General features: G+C 43.2%; 1 pseudogene; it reads right to left on the bottom strand.

Annotated features, from left to right (window-relative positions):
* Positions 1-5,229: 5,229 nt before the first annotated feature.
* LOC122127431 lies at positions 5,230-5,994 on the bottom strand (annotated as a pseudogene).
* Positions 5,995-6,541: the final 547 nt, after the last annotated feature.

A 6,541-nucleotide genomic window follows, 5' to 3' on the forward strand; every position in this document is an offset into this window, starting at 1 on the left:
TCTCTCTCTCTCTCTCTCTCTCTCTCTCTCAGGAACTGGTTGAATCTGTGCTGTAGGAGGTTGCCCAACGTCCCCAGGTGGCTGAAACCCAAGATGGCCTACTCATTCTGGTTCTGGATGTGGGCTATGGGTCAGGAACGGTCTCACTCAGCATGTTGATACATCTCCATGACATAAGCCCTCTGTGCCCTTGCTAGAACTGTGAGGGTTATTCATTGTCCATCTAGACTTACTGGATTTATTTTATTGTAATCTTTTCTACATCATTTTCTAGCACCTGGCCAATATTATGGTACATAGTTATGGGATGAAAATATAATGTCAACTTAAGAAAGTCATTTAGGGCTCTGGGAATGTGGCTTCATGATACAGTGATTGCCTAGCATGCATGAAACCCTGAGTTCTATTCCTCAGTACCACATAAACAGAAAAACACTGAAAGTGCTGCTGTGCCTCAAGTGGTAGAATGATAGACTTGAGAAGAAAAAAATCAGGAATTATTCCCTAGGCCTGGGTTTAAGTCCCTTGACTAACAAAAAACAAAAACAAACAACAACAAAAAATCCAAAAACGAAAAACATTTAGTTAGTAAATACAAAATAAGGAACCCATACTTGGAATTTATAATTGCTTCTGCCATACTGACACCTGACAATAGTCCCTAATTCATGTAATTTACTTATATTAGGATATTGTGTTTAAGAAAGAGTTTTGTTCATTAGGTCACAGCAATTAATGGCTTGAATGTGCTTAGATGACAGGTGAAGATTAATTCTGGAAATTCAAAGATTCCAGGTTTTTGAATGGTCACTGCTAATCACAATGAGAAGGGTAGTCTAAGTGAGATTTGGAAATATTTTCGGTCATTTATGGCACCAAAACTGCAGAGGCAAATTCACAGTTGTGACAAAAGAGAAGGAATAATTCCAGAGATAATGAATAAATGACAGCAACTAAGGTATACCAGAATTTTTTTTAGAGAACCATTTTTGGTTATTGAAGAAATAGTTATCAACTAGTCTTATTCCTCATTGCCTTTAGCATTCTAAATCTCTTAGACTACTTCTTAATTTCTGTGCAATAACTGTATCTCCTTCTGTGCTGTTTTTTCCTACCTTATCTTCTTTGCTTTCTAAAAATCTCAGTCTTTCTATATTTCTCTATGAACATTACCTGATACTAAATACACTTAAAAAAGATGGCAGAAGATGCTAATGTAAGGGTCCCATAGCTCATGAGTCATTAATGAAACAATATAGATAGGAGGACGTATTTATTGCTACCTCAAATTTTCTGGAAAGCTGCAATGCCATCATTGGATTCAAATTTCCATTATTTGTCTATATAGTGTCATTCAGTGCACATAAGCGAAAATATGAGCTGGGTGCTGGTGGTTCATGCCTGTAATCCTAGCTAATCTGGAGGTTGAGACCAGAGGATTGTGGTTCAAAGCCAGCCTGGTCAGGAATGTTCATGAGACCCTTATCTTCAATTAACCACCTGAAACTCGGAAGTGGTGGTGTAGCTTAAGCGGGAGAGCACTCAACTTGAGCTGAAGACCTTAGGGAGTGCGCCCAGGATCAGAGTTCAAGCCCCACAAACAACAAAAAGTGCAAATATTACCTTAAGTTTCCCCAAAAGGAAGGACAAGATCAATAATCTTGGCAAGCAGAAAAAATAATTTCAAAATGATTTAGTGCACCCAGTTTTGCTGAGTTATTTAAGTTATGGCTTCTTTGCTAGACATATTCTCTTCCTTTAAACATTGTCAAATATTAGCTTTATAATAAACTTCATCTAATATTTTTGTTTCAAAAGAGAAGACTATACAATTGATGACACTTAGCTTTCTTACTATCTTAATTCAAAGCAACCAGGCAGGAGTGTCTGTCAAACTCTTATCGAAAATTGAACACCATAAAACCAGAAGTGGAGTTTTGGCTCAAGCAGTAGAGTACTAACTTTGGGGGCAGATGGGCAGGAGAGACAACTGTTCAGGGACAGGATCCAGCCTCTGGGTTCAAGCCCCAGAACCAGCACAATCTAAACAAACAAGCAATCAAAAATCCCAGATATTTCTTTGGGACCCTCCTTAAAGGAGTACTGGTCAGAGAAGACGCTTCTTTTGCTGATCATACTCACTGGATCCTGCTTTTTTGGAATCCTTATTGCTCTGGAGAACTCAGGACCAGACCAAAGGAATTGATAACTGACTCCTGCATCAAGAGAATCATCTCAGGGGTGAAATATCCATCCATAAGACACATTAAAACCTCCATGTCTTTGTTCCTTTGCAGGAGAACACTTTTAAAACAAAGTTATTTCCTTTTGTTCTATGCTGTCCTTCAAATGGTACATTGTTTCCTTTTGTAATACCCTTAACTAGAAGTTTACAGAAAAATTTAATATGAGTAAAGAGCACACTCGGAAAAGCCAGGGACAGAGTTTCCTTCAAGCCTTGGGATACTTTTCTTGTACAGTAAAAAGGAAAGCACAAGGTAACTTGAACTTTGTTATTCCTCTATGCTCCATTCCTCTCCTGGGTTCAGTTTCCACATCCAGTAATGGTTACTTCCAGTAACAATCGATGGTGCTGCTTGAGGTATAATGAATGTTTTCTGGCTTCACTGAAATAACACTAGGACACCTTTGGACCTGAGGTAACACGTGTTTCAGGGACAACTTAGTAAATAGAAAATATGAAATTTATATTGCTGATAAATACATTATACATGAGTACATTGAGTTCAAACTTTGTAAGTTCTCTGTAAACTAAGGCGAATTTTAAATGGGAAGAAGGTTCTCAGAACATTCTTTTTGTGAGTGTACGTGCTGTTCATTATTTCCCAAGTGTACATGTGCTAACAGTAAGGGAAACAATAGCAATAATATGAGAAAGAGAAGTTCTGTGTTTAAGTATAAGGGTTCAGTATAATATAGAAGACTACAAATAAGACAACATTGACACAATAAAGCCAAGTCCAGTATTTAGATTTATGGGAGTGATATACAGAAAGCAAGACTTCTACTTGGAACATCAAGTATGAGGCCAATCTCATTCTAAATCGTGTTTGCTAATCATGCAACTTTGTAGAAAGAATGGAATAATAATCCTGTTTCCAAAGCAAATCAGATATAAGAGCATGGTTGGTGTGTTGGCCTACAGCCTGGCTTTCACTCCTGTGCATATAGGCTGTTTTGCCATTGACATTGGGGGTGGCCTGATCCGTTTATGGTATATACTGCCAATAAAAATCAACTATGATGTAAACAATGTTTGACAAGGTGTTAAGTCCAAAGTAACAGTGGTAAGGATGATTACTGTTTAGCTTTTTTATTGGGGGGGGGTCCAGTCGTGGAGCCTGACCTCGGGGCCTGGGTGCTGTCCCTCAGTTCTTCAGCTCAAAGCTAGCATTCTAACACTTGAGTCACAGCGCCATTTTCAGCTTTTTTCTTTTTGCTTATGTGGTGCTTAGGAATCGAACCCAGGGCTTCAGGCATGCAAGGCATGCGCTCTACCACTGAGCTACCTTTTCAGCCCTAGCTTTTTTTCTTTAAATAGCTAATTGCTTTTTAAAGTTTATCTGCTTATTTAATCTAGGAAATCAAAAGTTAATATTTGGGTTTTTTGGTGAAATTTGAAACTAGGCAATTAAAAGCACTCATTGTCCTCAAATTCAACATTTAAAATTATTAAAACTTTGTTCATATGTTTTAGTTGTCAGAAATTTGAGCCACGCATGGGAGCTCATACTTATAATGCTAGCTGCTGGGTCTTGACTGATACAGAGAGGATTATGATTTGAGGCTAGCCCCGGGAAACCTTCACAATATTGGATCTCAATCAATATCTGAACCCAATGCTTTGTCCTTTATATTTCATCTACTCAGAACAGGTAAAAAGAAGGATTGTGGACCATGCTGGCCTGGTCATAAACAGAAAACCCTGCCATAAGAATGGAAAAAGCAAGGCTGGGAAGGTGGCTCAGTGGTAGAGCACTTGCCTTGCATGCATGAGGCCCTGTGTTCGATTCCTCAGTACCACATAAGCAGAATAAGAAAAAAGCCGGAAGTGGAACTGTGGCTCAAGTGGTAGAGCGCTAGCCTTGAGCCTTGAGCTGAGGGACAGTGGCCAGGCCCAGAGTTCAGCCCCCCCCCCAAATAAGGGTAAAGCAGAGCTGGGTGCAGGTGCCTCATGCCTGTAATCTTAGCTACTCAGGAGGCTGAGATCTGAAGATCACAGTTCAAAGGCAGTCTAGGCAGGAAACTCTGTGAGACTCTTATTCCCATTAAACCACCAGAAAATCAGAAGTGACACTGTGGCTCAAACAGTAGAGCACTTGCCTTGAGCTGAAGAGTACAAGGACATTCTCTAGGCCCAGAGTTCAAGCCACATGACCAACAAAAACAAAAGTGACTAAGGCAAAAAAGGCAGGCATGTGAGGTGTGGGGTACACTCCCAGCTTCCCCCATGCCCTGCTGGACCACAGTCAAGACAACCCTGGGCCTTCCACTGGGCTCCATCCTTGAAAAGCTGCCTGATGGAGGGAGGTCAGAAAGATCTGCATTTGCAAGTTTCCCAGAATGTGCTAGAACATTTTTGGTCAGTTTTGTAGAACTTTCTTGGTCAGTTAAAATTCCACCTCAATCTCTCCAGTATTTTCCAAGCAGATCAAGTCACTTGCAGATAATAAAGAAGCTTTGTGGCCTAGGGGTCCAGGCCTTGGAATCAAAGATAGGACCAGGATGGCCAGGGGTCTTGTGTATGGTAGAGATGGCCAAGTGGCCTGAGTTTCTGACTTTCCTGTTCTCCATGAGGCCTGAGCAGGGTGGAGGGCAATGAGGAGGTGTCTTCTACAATAGCCACTGAAGTGAGGGAGGCAGAAGGTCAGCTGTTCCAGTGGGCAGATGTGGAGAGGATTCTAGAAGGGGATCAAGTCTGCTCCTTTCAGCAGGAGTGTTATTTTTACAGAAAGCAACAGAGAAATTAATTTTCTTTTCTGACTACTGAAAAGTGGAAATATGCTCAAGTTTACCATTTAAAGGAACAATAGACATTTCAAATATCTCTGTCTAAACTTTGGTTTTCTTAAAAAAACACACAAAAAAAACAGTTCATCACAAAAAGAAATATAAGTTGAGGCTGTAGCCAGGTGGTTTTCTGTCCATTGCAGTCTTTTGTGCAAAGTAAAGCGTATTGGAGCTCCAATTTAACTGATGCTGTGGGGTTTACTGGCTCTGCATGCTGAGGTAGTGCTAGTCATGCATGCCCTTGCTGTCGAAGCCTGGGAGGGGCTGACCATACTTGTCCACGCACCAGCAGAAGCCCCGCTTTCTGCCTTTGGAGGGGTGACACTGCTTCTTATAAAGTCCTTTCTTGTCGCAGTTCGGGATGTGCACACCCCTGGGACTCAGCACATTGTGGAACTTCAGGTGATTCAGGGTATCTTCCATCTCTCTAAGGCAGGGACCATATTCTGTCTCCCGTTTGGACTCTGAGAAGGTCTGGGTGTCCATGCTCTGGGACTCATAGTCGACTTTGTAGCGCTGGCAGTCCTTCGCGTGACCTTTCTTGATGGTGTCCAGCTTTGCGTGAATGGAATGGAACTTGGAGTCAGGCACCCTATGTGTGCTCAGCGGGGCAGGTTCCCCCTGCCTTGGTCCTCCTCCGACTCACTAGCATTTCCTGAGGTGGAGGGCATCAGCAACAGGTAGGCGCTCAGGTGGCCGGGGACGTTGGAGTTGGCGCAGAACCCGGAGCCGTAGAGCAGCACCCGAATCGGCGCGGTTCAGCCGGTGGCAGCTGCAGCTGAGCCCTCAGTTACGGGGTTCGGTGTAGACACGGCATGGCTGGCCCTCGCGCAGTGCTCATGTCAGACAGCAGCCACAGCCTGGCTCGCACACCAGCTTGGAGCACGCGGGCGTGGCAGGCGGAGGTGTGCACTGGGCCAAGGAGTTCGCATCACAGGGCTCTCAGCGCACGACGGGGCCGAGTTACCGGTGGCCCGCGGAGCAGGGCAGGGCAGTGAGCAGAGCTGCTCAGAGCGTGGGGCGCACCTGATGCATGGCGCCCATCGCAGTGGCCAAATGGAGTAAGCAGTTATCAGGTCGAGGCACGTGGTGCGAGATTGCGGGATCTGGAGCACAACTACCGGTGCTCAGCATGCAGCTGCCCAACTCGCACCTCAGTACCTATAAGTTCTAATATCACCCTTATTCTGTCTTATAGTAGATTGACTGATTTTAATGTAGTTAATCCATTTTGAGTTGATGTTAGTGCAAGCAGAGATCCACTTCTAGTTTTCTGTCTATGGATGTCCAGTTTTCCCAACACCAATAGTTGAAAAGGCTATGATGTGTGTGTATGTGGTGTGTGTGTGTGTGTGTGTGTGTGTGTGTGTGTGTGTTTGTAGGTAGTGGGGCTTGAACTCTAGGCCATGGAGCTACCCCTCAGCATTTCATCTCCAGGCTAGTACTTGAACCAATATTCCACTTCCCATTTTTTGTGGTTTATTGGAGCTAAGAGTCTCATGGACTTCCC

The sequence above is a fragment of the Dipodomys spectabilis genome, unplaced genomic scaffold (assembly GCF_019054845.1).
Source record: "Dipodomys spectabilis isolate Male_0828 unplaced genomic scaffold, ASM1905484v1 ptg000301l, whole genome shotgun sequence".
Taxonomy (NCBI): Eukaryota; Metazoa; Chordata; class Mammalia; order Rodentia; family Heteromyidae; genus Dipodomys; species Dipodomys spectabilis.